We start from the raw sequence: 20,877 nt of genomic DNA, 5'->3' as shown, positions 1-20,877 counted from the left end.
ACAATGATATTTTTTTTTCCATTGTGAGGTCTGAACTCTGGGCCTGGACACTGTCCCTCGGCTCTTCAGCTCAAGGCTAGTGCTCTACCACTTGAGCCATAGTGCCACTTCTGACTTTTTCTACTTATGTGGTGTTAAGGAATTGAACCCAGGGCCTTGTGCATGCAAGGCAAGCACTCTACCACTGAGTCATCTTCCCAGCCCTATGTTTGTAAGCATTAAGTAAACTGAAGACAAAGATGCTGTCTCTGAGCTCTTTTTTTTTTCTCTCAAAGTTAGCATACTCTATCACTTTTGAGACAAAGCTATACTTCGAGTTTTCTCGGGGTTAATTGGTGATAAGAGTTCCACAGGCTTTCCTGAACCATGATCCTCAGATCCCAGCCTACTGAGTAATTGGGATTACAGCTGTGAGTCACCAGTGCCCAGGTTTCCAGGCATTTTTGTCTTAGCTATTTTACAAAAGTGATCTCCTGCATTTTGCCTAGACTTTGACTGTGGTCATTCTGCCTAGATCTCCTTCAATGCTGGGTGTGTACCACTGTGATGGTTCCTCCACCATAGTTCCATGCAAAGAGATCTATATTGCTATAGAACATTGCAAAAATATATCTATAATTAAATTCTGTGGGTATTGTAGCATATCTTTTAGTATATCATAGATAATTCTATGGTAAAAGAAAATGACCTCTGGATGCTTTCATAGTTCTGTAACTCTTCATACTATAAGCAAAACTCTCGTTTCTCAGTGAGCTTGCAGTCACACCAAGAGTTCTCACAGGAGGGTACCCATGCAAAGATTGTCCTTATACATAAAAGTTGTGCCTCTCTCTCTCTCTCTTTCTCTCTCTCTCTCTCTCTCTATTTTGTGGTTTGTGGGGCTTGAACTCTGGGCCTGGGCGTTGTCCCTAAGCCCTTCAGCTCAAGATGAGCCAGAGTACCACTTCTGGTTTTCTAGTGGTTAGTTGGAGATAAGAGTCTCACGACTTTCCTGCCCAGGCTGGCTTTGAACCGTGATCCACAGATCTCAGCCTCCTGAGTAGCTAAGATTACAGGTGTGAGCCACCAGCACCCAGTCTTGTTCCCTTCTCTTCACCACAAGTTTAGTTATGCCTTCATTTTGGCAGCTGGTCAGATCTCTGTGCAGTAATTATAGAAATCTAATTCTGATTTTTTTCTAAAGTGCTTCTTTAGCAAAAAAAAAGAGAACCATGATGCTGATTTCCACAGACTGTTTTGTGCAACATGTAAGTAGAAGAATCAAAGCCAGTCAAGCTAAAAACAGGATGCCAGTATTGTTTTCTAATTCAATGTGCTCCTTATCCCATGGGTGACAGAACCTTTCAAAGGCCAAGCCAGGCCCCAACAGTGACACTTGCGTTATGTGGAAAGAGTCCAGGGACAATTCTTAACAATTTCTACAGCTAGGACCAATCCATGACTTTCTCCACATTCAGTGGCCTTAACTCCTCTAGATCTAAAGCTGAATGGTTATCATTAAATTCAACACTTTGAGTTTTCAAAGTCTTGCCTTTTTTGCTCCCATGAAACCTTGCTGGAGAGAAGAAAAACAAAAACAAAAACAAAAAACACTTCCCTTTCTAATTTCCAAGGCCTTATTTTTTTCCTTTATAGATTAAAACCAAAGTTTAACGTAACAGTGTGTTTTTGGTCTAAAAATTTTTAATGTTATTTTAATACTCTGTTATAGATAAGTAAACTTCTGTAAGTGTTTTCAATATGGAGTGTTTTGACTATTTGAAACACAGGAATCCTTACTGTTTTCCTGAAAGTTTTTTATTTAAATAAATCTTCTGTTTATTTCTCTATTTAATTTTCCTGGAATTTGGCATGACTATATTAATCGGAATTTCAAATAACATTGTCTTTAATTTGGGGAATAATGGATGCAACCAGCTCAGCATGTGTGATAAATTCATTTACATCTTTTAAGACACAATGCAAATTCCTATTTCCTTAATTCTTTGTGCAGGCGGTTGCCTTAGCTTTATGTAAATTGGCATACCGACTCCTCTTTTAATAGAGAATTATCAGCAGCTCTGTGGACAACTGCTAATAGATGATATGTGTTAAACCAAGTGAGCCAAATAGTATATTCATGTTACAGTTTGAAACATAATTCTATTACCTCCATACTTATATTCTCTTGCCATATCCAGTTACTCAACAATCTTTTACTGCCACAAAGTACCATTGGAATGCAACTCATCAGGTGTTTTGTCATGTGATGTATAGGTGCTTATGTCATATCTTTCTGGAAAGATTCTGACTTTCTATACAATATAGCTATATCTATTCTCTTTGACTCATTTATGTACTCTTTTATCTCCTAATATGTCTCACCAGTCAGGTAAAAAGAAGTTGATGATAAAACTTCTCAAAGTACTTTAAAATAGTATATAGATACAATTTGACATATGTAAATAGTACACAAAGTAGAATCTTTGCTATGGTCTTAAAATTCTAGGTTTTAGCTTCAAAGCTAACGGCAATGGATTGCAAAAATTCATTGACAAGGAGTTTGACATACTTTCAAAAACCTGGAGAGCCAAACTGGCTTCATGATAGTAACCACAACGTGCTAAAAAGAAGAAACGTGTTTACTTGGAATGATAATGTGAGGGAGGAATTTGTAAGAATAGCAAGTACTGAAAATAGTTTAATCTATCTCTAGATCACAGTGAAAGGATTTGTTACACAAACACATCTTAGACAGACTGGAAGCCCTAGAATGATTGATTGCTTATTAAACAAGATTTTGAGAGGTTTTAAAATACCCTTCCCTTCACTTCCTCCTTTCTCTGCTTCTGCTGCTTCTGATTTTGGTAGTGTACAGTGTTCACAGCCTCAGTTATACTTAAGTCTGTACTTGGGATCTAATGGATGGAGAAAGGGGAAAAGGGTTGGATGAGACCCTGGCCTCGTTTATGCATCTCAAGGCTTTCTGGAATGGACTTTGCTTCAAAGGCATCTCAGTTGAAAGTGTCCATGAAGGCTGCAGTGCCACAGTACAGTCTTGGAGGCTCATTGGATGAAATTCCGAATATCTGTGTTCTGCACCAGTCAGCTCTGCAGTAGGACATTGGGTATAGGTAAAGAATCCATAGTTGAATTCTGCAAAATAGAGGAAGAGAAACAGAAACCATGTTTGTCTAGAAGATTTCAGCAGCCAATAAAATTTAATATGTAGCCACAGCTACATGAAAGATTGTCCACTTAATCATTTTTATTCATTTGCTTATTTATTAATTCTAATCATAGTTGGAAGAAAATATGATACATTTTTATTGTTGTTCCCTGGACTAGGAAGAGAACAGAACCTCATACTGAATGCAAGATTAAACTACTTAGCTTATCTTAGACTTTTTACTCCTTGAAATTGACTGTTAGATATGAGATCTGACCACAGGGCTGTCAAGGGAAATGAGAAACATTTGAGCTTTTTAATAGTTCTATCATGAGTGAAAAATAGAATGGTTTCTTGAGTTTTGGTCTACTGAGTTCAGTACATCATTATAAAATCAGAATGTTTGGGATTTTATATACCCCTTCAAATACACACAGAGATGTACAAAAGATAGGCCACTAAAATATTACTGTTATCTCCAAGGAATAGGATTTCAGGCTTTATAAAAATAAAATCTCAATTACATTCAGTGGAATACATTCAAAGCAATTGCATTCCCTCATGCTTGTCTCTAATTTTAACAACTCTGCATCAGCAAACATCATCCCAACACACACACACACACACACACACACACACACTTGCATATGTTTGCACAGGTAAAGTTCTAGAGAGAATGTCCTCACAACACTTCAAGTATGTTCTCAAGGTGTTCTTTAAACATACATAATTTGTGTGACTCATTAACACAGGAATGTTAATAAAAGTATATAATATTCAGTATTCAAATATGCAGCACAATCAAGGAGACACAAGCTGATTGTTAAAATATGCAGCCTGTTGACTAAATCCCATTAAAGGTAATTTTGGAGATGAAAATATGTTTGAAGATGCATCAAATATGTAATTTCAGTTGTCAAGTATATTCAGATATCTCAAAAAAATACAAGGACTTATGAAAAATGAGACAAACCACTGGAATTCTGAGAGAAGGAAGCCTGCCTTTGGACTATGAGCATGAGCATCAATCAGTGAGATTGGGTGGTAAGGTGGGATAAAAAATGTCCTCCTAACTTCCTTTGAAATTTCAGAAACCTTGATTGTTGCATGATAAATATCAAATAGCAGGGTTAATTCTTCCTTCATCCCTTAAATGAATCCATCTTCGTATGTCAGAGAAGAAATAAGAGTATGTAGGGATTATATGCAAGTTCACACAAATATCTTCACTGAAGTATGGTGTTTGCAAGGGAGAAAAACTAAAACTGAGAAAAGCCAAATCACGTTTCAACAAAATGAATTCCAGAAAGATGAATATTTAAATGATGTTTGGGGTGAGTTCAGGGGGCAAAGGGTAGACAAACAAAAAGAGGAAAGCAGATAGAATGCGGTTACTATCTCCAATGCATAACCTATCAAATTAAGAAAACTGAGAGGATAGGTGGAGTTAAGGGATAAGGGTTAATGATGGAATGGGCGACAACAATAAGGATGTATTGTACTCATAAACTTATTTGCTGAAAGCTAACTTCTTTGTACAACTATATAAAGATAACATATATATTAAAAGTACTTAGGGCTCATCAAAGAAAAAGGCAGAGAAAAGGAAACATTTTAAATAAAATTTTCAGAAATTGCTTTTTTTATCTTGCTAGAAAATGTTGTGAGGCAAAGTCATCAATTTAGCACAGCTTTGCTTTAGAACAGTTTCTTTATTTTGTGCATTAATTTTTAAAACATTTCCCTCCACCAGATATAAAATTGTCACTTTGAAATATTGTGTCTGATGCTTAAGTTACAGTGGCTTGATTAAGTTTCATTAGTTACCTCATGTATCTTTGTTTAATATAAGAAGGAACATTTGAAAACGTTTATATCCTGTCTCTTTTGGTGAACTCTGCATGGGGTAGGAAAGGACATGGCTGGTTTCACATAAGCAGCCTTTCCATAAATGTGCAGATGGTGATTCCATAATATCAAGTAGTCTTTGCACAGATGGGAACATTAAAATGATTAGTGGAAATTACACAGGAAGATTCATTCAGATCATGGCAATGGAACCATCAAGGAATTATGGTTTATGTTTGTGAGCTAAAATAGGACATAACGAAGTTAGCTTATCAAAAAGGCTGTAATTAATTCACCAATGGGTTCTCAGAAGTCCTATAGCATATTAAACTTACAGTCATTTTAGAACTACCCACACGTCTACAATTTAGCATTCTTCTTTAGGATTTTCCCTCAACTGGCTCTGATGACATTTACTAGCATCCTATACTCCAGTAAGTAGTTTTGTTTAGAAATACCTCAGTGAAAACCCTCATTTTCAGTTCTCTCATCTTCCCTGAATGGCTAAGTTTGTAACAATTTTGTGACCATGTAATGACTAGCTTAGCATTTATATAAAACAAATAGTAACTTAACAAATCTGTCTATGAGCATATTTGATTTTCCTCTGGTCAAAAGCCAAAATGTAACTGATACCTTTCAGTTATATTCTGGAAATTCAGTGTGCTGATTTACAAGATTTTCTTTTTTTATTATATTTTTTATTGTAAAGACACTATACAGAGGGGTTAAAGTTACCCGAGTAAGGTAATGAGTGCATTTCCTCTTGAGCATTATTACTCCCTCCATTGTTCTTCCCCAACCATCCCTTCCCTCCCCACCTCCTTACCTTCATCTTTCAAGTTTTAATTTTAGGTACTTTTAATATGTTGAGAATAGACATTCATTTAACAGGGGGAGAATCACTTTCTAAAATTTAGAAAAATAACCACACTTCTATATACTTTCTTATTGACAAAGGTCTAATTAATTTCCCAAAATATAAGTATGTTTTTAAGGGTATATTTTTTGGGCAAGGGTCTCATCTCTAAAATATACTTAGAATTCAAAAAATTTAATCCCCCAACAAAAAATCCTCAAAGAAACATCTGCCCAATTAGTAAGTGGACTAAAGACTTAAAGAGAGATTTCTCTGAAGAGGAAATAAGAATGGCCAATAGACACATGAAGAAATGCTCAACTTTTCTAGCCATAAAAGAAATGCAAATCAAAACAACATTGAGATTCCACCTCACCCAGTTAGAATGGCTATAATCAAGAATTCTAATAACAGATGCTGGAGGGGGTGTGGCCAAAACGATGTATTTTAAAGACAAAACTGAGATCGTTTTTTAATATCTAAGGGTAAATGTAAGTTTCGTCCTTTTTAAACTCTTGACATATTTTAGAATGAAGCTCTGTTATTTAATAGAATATTCTCAAGAATGTTCTACCATGTGTCATCTCTGCAAACTCATGAGATATTTTAAATAAAAGACTGGTAAATTTGGTATTGATATTCCTCCTCTTTCTGTTAAGGATCGTTTTTGCTATTCAGGGACTTTTATTATTCGATGTGAAATTTAGGATTACCTCTTCTATTTCCTTGAAGAATGATGTTGGAAAATTGATAGGTATGTTTTTTTCTTTCTTGCTATTGTTTCTAACATATTTATAAGATATTTCTTTGTTGATTTGTATGTCCCTCTCCTACAGTATAACCCCTGTTTTCACTGTTTTTGATGTTGGTATAATTTGTGGAGGGGAAGGGAAAAAACAAATTGTTTAAATAGGGATACAAGTGGACCCATTGCAACAATGAGATGTACCAGACATTATGTTGAAAAAAAAAATAACTTTACAACTTTGGTGTGGGGGGGTATAGAGGGAGATGGGAAGAGATAGTAAGGGAAACAAAGGAGGAGGCAACAATGCTTGATTAGAAATGTACTCATTACCTGCCCATGTAATTGTAACCCCTCTGTAAGGTATTTTCACAATAAATTTTTTTAAATGCATGAAATTCAAATAAAGTAGATATTCAGATCAAATAAAAAATAAAATTTTTTAAAAGACTGGTAAAAATGAGAGAAAGACAATATCAGTATAAAACTATGAACAAATAGGTAGTTTCTGTGTTATTAGTGAAAGAATAGATTAGTGTGGTCTTATAGCTATGTGTTTTGTTAACCTATATGACATCTTTTTCTTCATTGAGGAGAAACATAAGTACCAAAAGTTTAGACTGAAGCAATTTTTATACTCACATATGCACAAATCTTTTTAAATTTATTGAAAGGTAGAGATAAGATGGAATTATGGTATATCCAAAAAAGAGGATATCTTTTACCCATGGAAAAAACAGAAATAGAGTTTTGTTTAATAAAAATGATTCTAAAATGGGAAATATCGCCAGACTCCACAAATATACTAGGTTTTAATATTCCTTTTTCTCAACAATGCCAAAATTAAAAAGGTCATCCACAAAATACTGACATAAATTATCTTAGGGGTATGGGACTTTCATTGCTATTAGTCTTCTTTGAATATGAAATATCATCTTTGTGTTAAAACTGTCTACATACAAATCAGTGGTGGTGGAAAATACGGATTTCCAATAGGCCAGGAGAAATAAATTTATAAAGTCTATAATATTCCCTGGTGAGTAAATTTAATGACAATGTATTATACTTTTGAAAATTGATGCGTATATTTTAAGTGTTTTCATAAGTATGTGAAGCAATGCTTTCCTGAAATAGTTCTTTTAACCTTTTGTCAAAATGTACATGTATCAATACCGTATGTTGTACACCATAGCATCTACAATTTTGACCTGACAATATTTAATTAACTTGAAAAAGTCAATTCTTTAACAATTGTGGGGAACTCTTCCTATTGTTAAGATAGTTAATTTATTAACTGAAAAATTAAAGAGAATACTTAAAGTGAAATATAAGTATAGGCAGATTGCAAGCTGATGAATGGTAGAAAAGGTCACTAGTAAAGCAAAAAAGCAAGACAAACTTTACTGCTTTAGCTCTATAAGTTCCATGACAGATAGAAAGGAAGATTTTAAAGGTAATATAGGACAAATCGCTTAACTAGGGATACAGGTTGACCCATTGCAACAATGAGATGTACAAGTGGTTATGTTGAAAAACAAATTTAACAACTTTGGTGGGGGGTGGGGAGATGATCGGGTGGGGGAAGGGGAGGAGTATGGGAAGGGATGGGAAGGGGATACAACCAGGAGGCAACAATGCTTGATAAGAAATGTACTCGTTATCTTGCCCATGTAATCCATGCAATTGTAACTCCTCTGTACGGTATTCTCACAATAAAAAAGAAAAAAAAAAGGTAATATAAATTAAAAAGTTTAATCTGTTAATGATGTCTGTAATGCAGAGTGACCGGGGAGTAAATCTGAAAGTAGCGGAAAACTCTAACGTATTTTAATGTACCATGTGAAATTTTTTTGTTGCTTTGTATGTCCCTCCCCCACAATATAGCCCCTGTTTTCACAGTATTTGATGTTGGCGCCCTGTATCTTGCATATACACTTCTCTAATTTGTGGAGGGGAAGGGAAAAAACAAAACGTTTAAATAGGGATGCAGGTTGACCCATTGCCACAATGAGATGTACAAGACACTGTGTTGAAAAACAAACTTTACAGTTTAGATGGGGGAGAGGTGGGTAGTGTAGTTGTGGAGGTGGGAGGGAAGGGATAGTAGGGGAAAAGCAAAGGAGGAGGCAACAATGCTTTATAGGAAATGTACTCATTATCTTGCTCATGTAACTGTAACCCCTCTCTACAGTATTTTTACAATAAAAACTATTTTTAAAAAAGAGACTCTTTTCTGCCATTTTTCCACATCAATAAGCAGGCCTTGAGCTAATAAAGTCATCTTGAAGATGACTTCATTGAACTACTATGGAAAGGAGTTTGCCATCAATGAAAAGTTCTTTGTCAATGAAACCAGGATGAGGAATATAAGAAAGAGAGAAAAGTTTGTAATTGTTAGTGTGCCATTTAATTAACATTCTATCTCCTAGTCACAAAAATTCTCTAGAGTTAATTTGCATATCACCTTAAATACATGAAACAATAGTAGTTATTACAGAGGAATATGTTCCATTTTAAGCACTATTAAATGGAAAAGTATGCTTCTTACATTTTGGGGATAACTGTAACAATTGGTGTTTATACAAAAATTCATACCATTTCAAATCTGCTTCTCTTTCTTCATTTGTTTGTAGATAGGAAACCTGAAAAATCTGCCAAGACAGAGGTTAGCATCACCTTCAATTCTTTCCTATCTTCTAATGGAATGCTGTATTTGTCACCAAGCCTTATTGATTATTTTTCTTTAATGTCTTTAAGATGAGTCCTCTTGTTTTTCCTCCTCTTTTTACTGTCACTGCCTTAGCTCATGTCTTCTTGATTTTTCACCTAGATTATTGTCACAATTTCAAAATTCTCTTTGTTTTCTGCAACTCATCTAGCATTTTGATATCAATTGTTTTTGTTAAGCAAATATTCAAGTCATTCATCATGAGGCTTAGAAACATTGACCAGAGGCAGTAATGATCTATCATCTTTCAATTCTCTCATTGTCTTTCACCCCAGGATTTAATAAAAAATCTTCCTTGGCCATACTAAAATATTTCTAGTTCCTTGAATTTGCCTGTGCAACCAACTTTGCTTTTAGATATAATGTTCTTTCTGCATACTTCTTTCTAAAGTCCTTCTTTCTTTGTTGCTGGTTATAAATGCAGTTAATATTTTCTAGTCTTTATAGTTCAACTCAAATGTAACTACATAGTTCTACATAGTTCTCTATGAAATAAATGTTTGCTTACCACCTCAAGTGTTACTATTTTCAGGGAGAATCATTTCTAAAACCTCCATGGATAGCAAAATCCTCAGATGCTTAGAAACCTCTTATGTATATAATATGATGAGGTATTTGCATACAGCCCATGCACATTTATACATATACTGTAATCCATTTCTAGAGGACTTACAATATGTAATTCTATATAAATGGTATGCAAATAGTTTTTAAAGTAGAAAAAGATTCAATCCAGACACAGTTATTTTTCTGTGTCATTTATCCACAACTAGTTAAAACTATATATTTGCATCTCATAAACATGAGGGTCTAATATAAGTAAAGCAATATCATATCTCAGATTGTGTTATGTATACTTGTGTGTTAATCTGTAAATTTCCTCAGAGCTTTTGATGGCAGAAATATTTTGAATTTATACTTAAAGCAATGGACAGCAAAGTCATGCACTGGTGGCTCATGCCTGTAATCCTAACTACTCAGGAAGCTGAGATCTGAGGGAGCTGGATCAAAACTAGACTGGACAGGAAATTCCACCAGACTCTTATCTCCAGTTAGCCACCAGAAAACTAGAAAGGGAGCTGTGGCTAACAGTGGTAGCGTTCCAGTCTTGAGCAAAATAGCCGAGTGAACCCATCCAGGCCCTGAGTTCAAGCCCCCACAATTCCTTTCCCCCACCAAAAAATAAAAAAGATATTGGATTTATTTTTGATAGGAATAGAACATGGATGGCAAGCAGCAGGAGAAACACTTTCAGCAAAACCTCAAAGCAAAAAAGTGAAACAGTATGTGCACCAATTTGTATGAGTAGGGTGTGGTGTAGGTGTTTTGTGTATAGGTATGAAAAGGACAGGCTACTTAGACTGGATAGTTTCTTCAGTTCCAGGCCAAATAAGCATGGAGGTTAAGCTCCAGGCTAAATATATCTGGTAAGCAAGTGGCTCAAGAGTCTTATTTTTGATTTCTGCAAATAACACTACAGAAACAAGGTTTCATAAAACATTGTTCCAACTGTCAACCATAGAATACATTTAATAGAGAACATTTATTTGAAGAAATACATAAAAGATGAGATAGAGTCATGAACATATAAAAATAGCAGATTTAACAAGTTTACTAAATATGCTTCAAACTATATTTGACATGTATTTGCCTTGTCGCTTTTAATGTTACCTAATACCACAATCAACAAGTTCAGACACATAGTATTTTTTTGGAGATGCTTTGAAAGGAAGCTAGTTGGTTAGCAGGAATGTGTTATTTTCAAGGAGGTGATTTACAACTGGGTAGATTCAGCTCAAATTTATGTCTTTTCTTTGTCATCATCTGGATAGATGAACTGGGAGCTTTTATTCTTACATTCTTGTTCAGAACAAAAGTCACCTACCAAAAGAATATCTGGCTTGAGGAAAATGGGGAAAGAACACAATAGAAAAGAATCTATTTTGGGATTAAGCACTCTACCTTGGTACAATCAATAAAAACTGAAAGATTTTTTCCCCCTAAATCCATTATTATCAGCATTGTATCATTTTATGTTTTACAGAGGATTAATGCAGAACTGGAACTAGAGAAAAGCCAATTAATAAAAGTTTGAAAACTTATACCATTCAAAGCAAAGGAATTAATAAATAAATTAGTCTTGGAGTAAAATCGTAGAAAGATAACAAAGAGAGGGGATGTAGAAAGCAAGCTGTCATTTTAAATCCAGACTATACTATCTAAGGGGAGGGTTCTGTCGGTTTAGATAAAGATGAATATTTTTCTAGACAAGTGCACCTTCCAGTTTTGAAATATGTGTCCTACTAGTTATTAGAAAAAGTTTCATAATAAGACATATCTACCACTCTCAATGATAACTATTATTCTGCCAACTTATAAATATATAGTTTTCTGATATTTAGTAGCCTAGATTCCAGTGAAGCAGATTAAGACCCTATTATAATGCTTATGTCTGGTACATGTGTATCTTTTTCCTATATAGATGTTGAAACAAAAGAATAAGCTAAATTACTTATTTTTTTTTAACATTTTCTTGCCAATCTCATATTCATGGTTTTGCACATGGTTTTCTCTCTTTAAAATGTTATTTCTACATTTCTTTCTCTACCTGTTGCATCTCATTCTGATTTCAAGGCTTATCTCAAATACTACGTTTAGTCTAGATCTTGGTTCATCTTAATTCTTTGCTCTAAATTAATATATTTATTATCTTCCTCTTTTAGGAACCTGTAGGTTATCACTCATTATTATAATGTAGGGTTCTTTTGGGGGTATGGAGTGTGGTACTAGGCTTGGATTCATGGGCTAGCACTTTAACACTTTAGTCACAGCTCTACTTTTGGATTTTTTTGTGGTTAATTGGAGATTAGAGTCAGACTTTTCCTGCCCTAGCTTCAAATCCTGATCCTCAGAACTCAGATACCTGAATAGCAAGTATTACAGGCTTGAGCCACGAGTGTCTGGCTCAGAACTAAAATAATAATTTGGTTATAGCTATAAGTATATTAGCTACATTCTCAGAACCTTACCATGCATATAGTAAGGCACAGACACCTTAATAAATAAATACTTATGTAGTATTTTTCTTTTTCTCACATTTAATCATCACAATAATACTGGTAAACTCTTTATTGTGTGGGAAATGCATACCTTGAAGTGACCAGACAATTTAGTACAACTAAACAATAATGAAGTTTAGCTATACTTGGAAATCTGAAAGTTTGTATTGCTACTTCTTGTTGTTTAATGTGTGGTGAAATTATTTACTCCATGTTCTCTATTTTTTATGAAAAGGCATTAATCATGTTATATCTATAACACAACATGAACATTCAATAGTATATCCATTCTAGATAAATACTCTCAAAATGAACATTGTATAATACTTGGATATACTCCAAATGATCTTTCTCTGTGCAAATATTCCAAACAAATCATATAGGATTCCCACCCTAGTAGTTGGTGTGTATTTTTAAATCCTCATCTATTTCTAAATGTTCCAAGTCTTATGATTTATAGATAACTATATAATCTTGAAAGACTTATGATTTTATACCTATAAAATTTTGGAGAGTAGAGCTTTTGTTCCAACCAAGATAGATACCCCCTCTCTTTTTCTCATGTCAAATAAGGATCACCCAACTGTTAGACAATAAAATATAATATTTCCCATGATAAAAAGCTGAATTATCTTCAATAAATTTATTTCATAATACCCCAAATGATATATTTTTATTTTTAGTATTAATGATGACCCAACTCCTATATAACATAACTCTTGAGATGTCCAATTTCATCAAGTTCTTTTTTTCTTCTTGACATATTTGACATAATTAGAGGGCCTGAGGTCTAACACAAGCAGTAGCCTTTGACAATGTATCTATTTAATCCCCATAATATTTTTAATCCAAATTCTTGCTTCCTGATATTTAATCTTAACTATTCCTGGGCTAAATTTAGGCTGCAATGACACCCCAAATCTAGATTTATGTAAACCTCTCCCACGTACCTCAGTGCTCCCATCAGAAATATGGTTCTATTCCACATATACTTTGACATCTGAAGTTCTCAATTAAAGAATTAAAAGAGAAATTTTGCCTATTTTCACGGTACATGACACTTGTCAGTATTTTGGCTGTAGGAGTAAGGCAATAAAATACATATCTGTGTACTGTTGTGCATTTTCACAGGCTGCTTCCTTTTTTTCTTGTTCGAAATTAGCATCAATTAGTAGTACAAGGTCTTTTTATTTTGACAAATGCTTACTTGCTTAGTCTCTTCTGCTGTCACACTTCCTCACCTCTCAAACCAATCTTAACAAGATTTATCACTATATATATTCATACATGTACAGTAACTATTTTGACCCCAATCTCCCTCCTCACCTTACCACTTCTCCAGTAGCCATATCCCAGACAGGATCTGTTTTACATTCTCATTTTAAAATTCATAGTCGGGGGATTTTCACAGTAGCATTTCACACATGCTTACATAAGACTTTAATCCAGATTGACTTTTCACTTGTTCTCACTTTTGCCATCCTCTGATCTTATTAGAGAATGGTTTCAGTGGATTTCAATCTTCATTCACTTATGCAGTGCATTTTAGTATTTTGTGTCTTTGTTTTGCAGTTTAAGTGTTAGAACATTTATTGACACTCTAAAGTATGCAAGTTTGTATGCATTTTCTTTTTGAATTTTCTAAAAAAGGGTAAACTGAAATTCAGCTAGTTTCATCATGAATTTCCCTTTTACTTAACAAGTAGAAAAGATTTTTAATTTTGAGGTTGAAATGAGGTCATTTTCTTTCCACTGTGCACTTTAATATTTACATGATTAATTGCCTAGACGTAAAAATGTGTGAGTAAATATGTTGGATGGTATGCAAGTGTATATAAAAGTGTTAACTGAAATATGGTAGATTCAAGGAAGAGCTCAAATAGTGTAATTTCTCAGAATTAAAGTTCAGTAAACTAACACACCAGGAAGCTGGGAATTGAAAGGTGTGGAGTGAGCTCAAGAGGAAATGGGTAGACAAATGTAAAGGAGAAGCAAGGGAGGATGTAGTTATGAATCTAATGTGTATCCTACAAAATAAAGAATAGTGAAGGAAAGAGTGGGTAGGAGAGAGATGGGTAAGAATATTGATCAAGATGAATTGTATTTATAAACTGCTTTGTTAAATGGCATCTCCTCTTTACAATTATTTATAGAACATAAGAAAAGAAATGCTTCTCATAGGAAAACCATTTTCAATATTTTATTGAAAAGAAATGCTTCTCATAGGAGAACCATTTTCAATATTTTATTTAAAATATGTGAACCATGCCACTGAAGGTTTCACATAATAATTTGGAGCACAAAGATCAAGCATTAATATTTTTATTCTACTGATGAGAATGCCAAAGCCAGAAGAATAAATGGCTTGCCTTTGGCACCAATTCTAATTGGTAAAAGTAGAGTGAAACATTTTTCTTTCTCTGATCCCCTGGACTAGACAAAACTTGTTCAATAAATTGAATTTTTTACCAGAATCAAAAAGGGCTTTGATATTTCTACTTCTCGCCTCCTGGTGGAACCAACTTTAGAAGTAGTCCATGTGTGTGTGTGCAAATATACACATAAAATGATTTTTAAGATATTGAGTTACAAAGGAGAGTAAATCTTTAGGAATGGAAAAAGATAATACATTCCCTTCAATTTCTTCAGCTTACTGTCTTGAAACCAATTTTCCTTTCTTTTTGAATCTTGTAATCTAATTACATAGCAGTATGTTTTTTTTTTCATTAAATATAGTCAATTCAATTCTGAAGAACAATTAGTTTTATTACCCATGGCAATTACGTTTTCATACATTCTTCTTTACTTTAGGGCTAAGCGTGGACGGTTTACTTAAAAAAAATTATGTCCGGCACTGGTGGCTCGAGCCTGTAATCCTAGCTAATCAGGAGGCTGAGATCTGAGGATTGCGGTTCAAAATCAGCCGGGGCAGGAAAGGCTGTGGTTCAAAACCAGCCGGGGCAGGAAAAGCTGTGAGACTCTTATCACCTATAAACCAACAAAAAACCAGAAGTGGTGCTGTAGCTCAAGTGGTACAGTGCTTTCCTTGAGCTGATAGAGCTGAGGGACAGTACTCAGGACCAGAGTTCAAGCCCAACAATTGACAATAATAATAATAATAATTTTATTGTCAAGGTAATATAGAGAGAGGTCACATATGTGAAGTAGTGAGTGCATTTCTTGTCCAAATTTTTACCCCCTCCCTCATTTTCTCCCACTTGCCTCCCCCAATTCTTACTGCAAGTTGTACAGTTCATTTCCAACATATTGTCTTGTGAGTATTGCTGTTATTGCATTTGTTCATGTTTTGTCCTTTGTCTCACCATTTTGTTGTTCCCCTTACATTCCCTAATTCAGATAAATGTATATACAATACACAGTGTACCAAAATCAAATACAGTGACAACAGGGGATAAACCATAAGAAAAACACAAAAGAAAAAAAGAAATCACACAGTAAGCAGTGTGAAGGTTCCTCAAAAGACTACACATAAACCTCCCCTATGAACCAGCAATCATACTTCTTGGTATTTACCCTAAGGACCACAATCAAGGCCATACTAAAGCTACCAACACAGCCACGTTTATTGCAGCATTATGTACCATAGCAAAGATATGGAACCAACCTAGTTGCTCCTTTGCAGATTAATGGATGAAGAAAATGTGAATGGAATTCACACTTGAAATGTGAAAATGGAATTCTATGCTTCCATCGGAAAGAATGGCATTTCCCCATCGTAAGGAAATGGAAAGATATAGAGAAAATCATATCAAGTGAAGTAATCTGGACCCAAAGAAGCATAGATTCCATGGTTTCCCTCATTTTTAATAACTAGTTTATGTCTAGGATAGTCCTAGCAGAGGAGAAGAATAGTTCAATAGCTATGTACATATACCCACATAAGATGATGCTAAGCGAAGTGAACTCCAAGATATGAAAACAGGAGCTTTCTCTTTGTCATTGTTGTTTTTAATGAATCCAAATATTCTGATCTTGGTGTCAAATCATCATACTAGGCATAATTGTTATCTTCAGAACAGTGTTCCAAAGTTATGTATTATTACTTCACTTAATATTTACAACTATAGGGCTAGGAAGGTATCTCAGTGATAGAGCACTTGCCTTGCATGAATGAGGCACTAGGTTCTATTCCTTAGCACCACATAAACAGAAAAAGCCAGAAGTGGCACTGTGGCTCAAGTGGTAGAGTGTTAGCCTTGAACTGAAGAGCTGCGGTACAGTGCCTAGACCCAGAGTTCAAGCCCCACGACTGACAAAAAAAACAAAAACCAAAACCCCAAATATATTATCTAATAAAATCAGAGTCACTTATTTTGCTGCCAACAGGAAATTGACAATCTGAAGTTTGTGCTGTTAATATGTTTATCTGAATTAGGGTAGGAAAGGGGAACAACAAAACGATGAAACAAAGGACAAATGGTGAACAGCAACAGCGATACTCACAAGGAAATGAACAGTACAACTTGAGGTAGGAATTGAGGGGGACGAAAGGGGATAACAAGTTGGACAAGAAATGTACTCACTATCTTATGTACGTAACTGTAACCCCTCTAATACATCACCTTGACAAAAACTAAGACTAGTTACTCAATAAGTTTCTCAGCAAAAAATCATATCTAAAAATATTGAAGCACAGTGTAGACTATTTTGAGTGCATCCAATCCTTCAACTTTCATCTGTATGTGATTGCAAAACATAAATACCCAAGAATGACCCAGGTAATTGCCAGCATTCTAGTTTCTATAGCAGCAAACTAGGACCTTTGATGAAATCTTTCAACAAAATGCTTAGGGTGAGAGTATGAAATGAAGAGAAGTGGAACATATATGTAATAGAAAATAATTCTTTGCTGTTATCTGGTCCAGGAACTATTGGCTAAAGACCTTTGTTATCTGTAACTTTGCTACAAGTGTAAACCAGACTACTTTTGGTTCATTGGCTCTGTGCTTCCAAGCCAGACCCCTGCTTAATGGATATTTTCAGATGTTAGTCTCACTTCTCAGTAAGCTTCAGGAAACCATGGCCTCTTGCATGAATTTTGGCTTCTGGAGCAGAGTGACCTCTGCCTCAGAATCTTGTGGGTGTCAGTATACTCTGCAGAAGCAATTGCATTTTCTCCTGCAGGTGGACACACAAGATTTGATTGTATCAATCTGTTTGTTGGTGGTTTTACTATTTCTATGTAGACCTAATTGACTGTGGTTTTAATTTTCCTATCAAATTCACATAGTCTCTTTAAAAGTTTGCCTAATTAAAACAGACAAACACAAGTCTACCCATGGGATTAACATCTTTTGATCAAAATGCATTATACTCACAAACCGACATGTTGATTTGAAAATCCTTTGTACAGAGATAATAAAAATACATTATTTAAAAGAAGAAGGTGCAATTTTGTACTAACAGTTCATGATTATATATACTAATATAACAAAATCAAATGGAATGCCTCTGTAGGAAAAACTATATCCATTCAAAGTCAAGCCAATTGGAAATAGTCTAATTCGTGCAGGTTCTATTTTATAAAGATAATCTAAATTATCCTGGTGTGGGCATCATAAATTGGATACGCTATTATGACAAAGTATTAAATTGCATGAAATCATGACAAAGAATTCCACCATACAGCCATATGCTCTTTATGTTTTTCTGTAGAAAAAATAACTTTTTTGTTTAACAAGAAAAGCAATGAGTTTAGCAAAATGGTTTAGCTAAAATCAGTATCCAGGGAACAAGAGAAAAATTACAGCTGCAATACCACATAGTAAGAAAGAAATGCCATAAAAAACTACAAATTTCCCCTTATATCTAACCACACAAGCGTGAGGACAGTAGCTAGTGTGAACAGAATGTCACTAAAATTAAAATGATAAAACTTTAATAATGTCAAAAAGCCCAAAAGTCTTAGATAGTATATATATATATATATATATATATATATGTATATATATATATATATACATATTTGTTTGTTTGTTATATATATTTGTTTGTGGTGGTGGTGGTGGTCATGGGGCCTGAACTCTGGGCCTGGGCACTGTCCCTCAGTTGTTCAGCTCAAGGCTAGCACTCTACCACTTGAGCCACAGTGCCACTTCTGGCTTTTTCCACTTATGTGGTGCTGAGGAATCAAACCCAGGGCCTCATTCATGTAAGGCAAGCATTCTACCACTGAGCCACCTTCCCAGCCCCTTAGATAGTATTTTATAATAATAGGATATTATATAGACAGCTCCTGATTTGACATGATTGCTTATCTTTGCCTTGGTCCAAACTTTGTATGTGTTCAATAAACTACATACTTCCAATTGTGCATATTGATCTCTGCTCAGGGTAGTGCTATATGGTCTACATGTCTTCAGTAAGTTGAAGCTTCTGGCGAATCACTCATTCATAAGTATTAGCAAATGGTCTTCTATATTGGATTGTGCTGCTAAGCTTAGATGTTGGAAGTTAAGTCTATTAAGTGCATTTTGAATTCATTTCCAATCTACAGTAATTATATTGAAATATAAAATGTGTTGAGGAGCATCTGTCTATCCATTAGCAACTAGTGTTAATCTTACAAGGTACTTCCTTGTTCTTGTAGCCATAAGCAAAACTGTGAATTAATGGATGCTGGTTTGTAGAATTGTTATTTTCCTCTTTTCATTTTAGTTTCCTCAGAATATTAGTCTGTTTAGAAACATAAACTTGGATATTTATTCATCTAACTTAGGTGTAATGAACATCAGTCCCTACCTAAGTATTGACTTCAATTATATGGCTAAGAAGTGGTGTATATAAGACAAGTAGATATAGATGATACAGATGGAAGATACACACACACACACACACACACACACACACACACACACACACACACATTCTGTGTTTTTAAGTACCTGAAATTCCAAGGCATACAGTATCTCTGTGTTTCTAATTACCTAAAATTCAATCAAGGAGGTTGTCACTTTTGTAATTTCTGTTTTGTAGAGGCTCTGTCTCACACAATTTCATGCACCTTACACATTGAAATATCTTGAGTCTCATTATAAGTAGTATTTTTTTAGACTAGAGTTAGATTGTCCACAAGAATTAAAAGAAGGTAATATACTATGGGTGAGAAGATGTAATTATCATAACTGCCTTTCTCTTCACCTTGTCCCTTGAAGTGTAAATCTTAATAAGATAAAAACCCAAAGTAGAAAGTAGCTCTATAGGTTTAGTTTTTAATATTAAGAAAAGCCAAGTAATGTTGAGCACACTGACTTCACTCAGAGGTGTGAGGTGTATATCTTTGACAAAGAGGCTCTGGTTCAGATACTTGGACCAACCCCCTGATTGCATGATTCATTTTTCAGCCTTTACTGCTGATTTTTAATGATGCCAGTGTGCCCTTTATTATCTTTTCCTCCATTATTTGAAATACAGTTTCAGAAAAGGAGAAGTGATTTTTTTTGTTGCTATTTTCACGGTCTGTATAATTTCAATAGAAATAAGATAGGCTAATTTTCTCCCTTTAAAAAAATCACTGAAACAAATTTAGTGAAGGACACTGTCAGATGAAGAGTATAATATTCAATTCTGAAATTATTTATTCAGATATACTCTTTTGATTCCTTAGTTGATTAAAAACCTATCACATTATGATGAAAGCATTATTAAAAAATCAAATCACACACCTCACAAGAAGCCGTTTCTCTTTCAATCACTTCTCTTCACCTTCAGTAATCTTGGATTTGTGTTGTTTTTCTAAATTAGGAATTTCTTAAAGAATGTGGTATATGTCATAATTTCTTTCAGACAAAATTAGTCATATAAAGGGAACTAGCCAACTATACACATCAAAATATCTGTGATCTATACCACATTTTCTTGATCCATTATTGAAGGACATCTAATTTGATTCTATATCTGGGTATTGGTAAATAATGCTACAATAATTTGGTTGTGCTGGTAACATTAGAATGATATTGTACCATTGTAAGGAAAAGGGTAGCTTTGGAGGAAAAATCATGTTAAATGAAATAAACAAGATCCAAAGGAATAGGTTGCATGGTTTCCCTCATTTGTGGGAATATGCCTATAAATCTACAAATAAACACTCTGGATGGTAAAGAAAACAAAAACAAAAACAAAACTGACACACACACAAAACTGAGACACAATGAATTATACAAGTCTCCAGGCATTCACATCTAGTTAGACAAAAGAAGGATATTCTTAGCAGGCATCCAGTGATGTAAAATAATATTAATTGAAATGTACTCCAAGAAATGGAAACAAGAGTATTTTTTCTTTGTTGTTGTCTTGTTTTCTTTTCTTTTTGTATTGTTGGTTCATTATCTGTCTTTGGCATGGTAAAGTGGGTCACAGAAATGGTGTGACAAAAGATGAACAAATGCTGCAATAATACTCACTATGTTGAAAATGAACTATAAAGCTTGTGGGTGGGGATGGGGAGGAAAAACTGAGAGAGAGCAAGGG

Source organism: Dipodomys spectabilis, unplaced genomic scaffold (assembly GCF_019054845.1).
Source record: "Dipodomys spectabilis isolate Male_0828 unplaced genomic scaffold, ASM1905484v1 ptg000163l, whole genome shotgun sequence".
In the NCBI taxonomy this organism is placed as follows: domain Eukaryota; kingdom Metazoa; phylum Chordata; class Mammalia; order Rodentia; family Heteromyidae; genus Dipodomys; species Dipodomys spectabilis.
Note: the sequence above shows the minus strand (reverse complement) of the source record.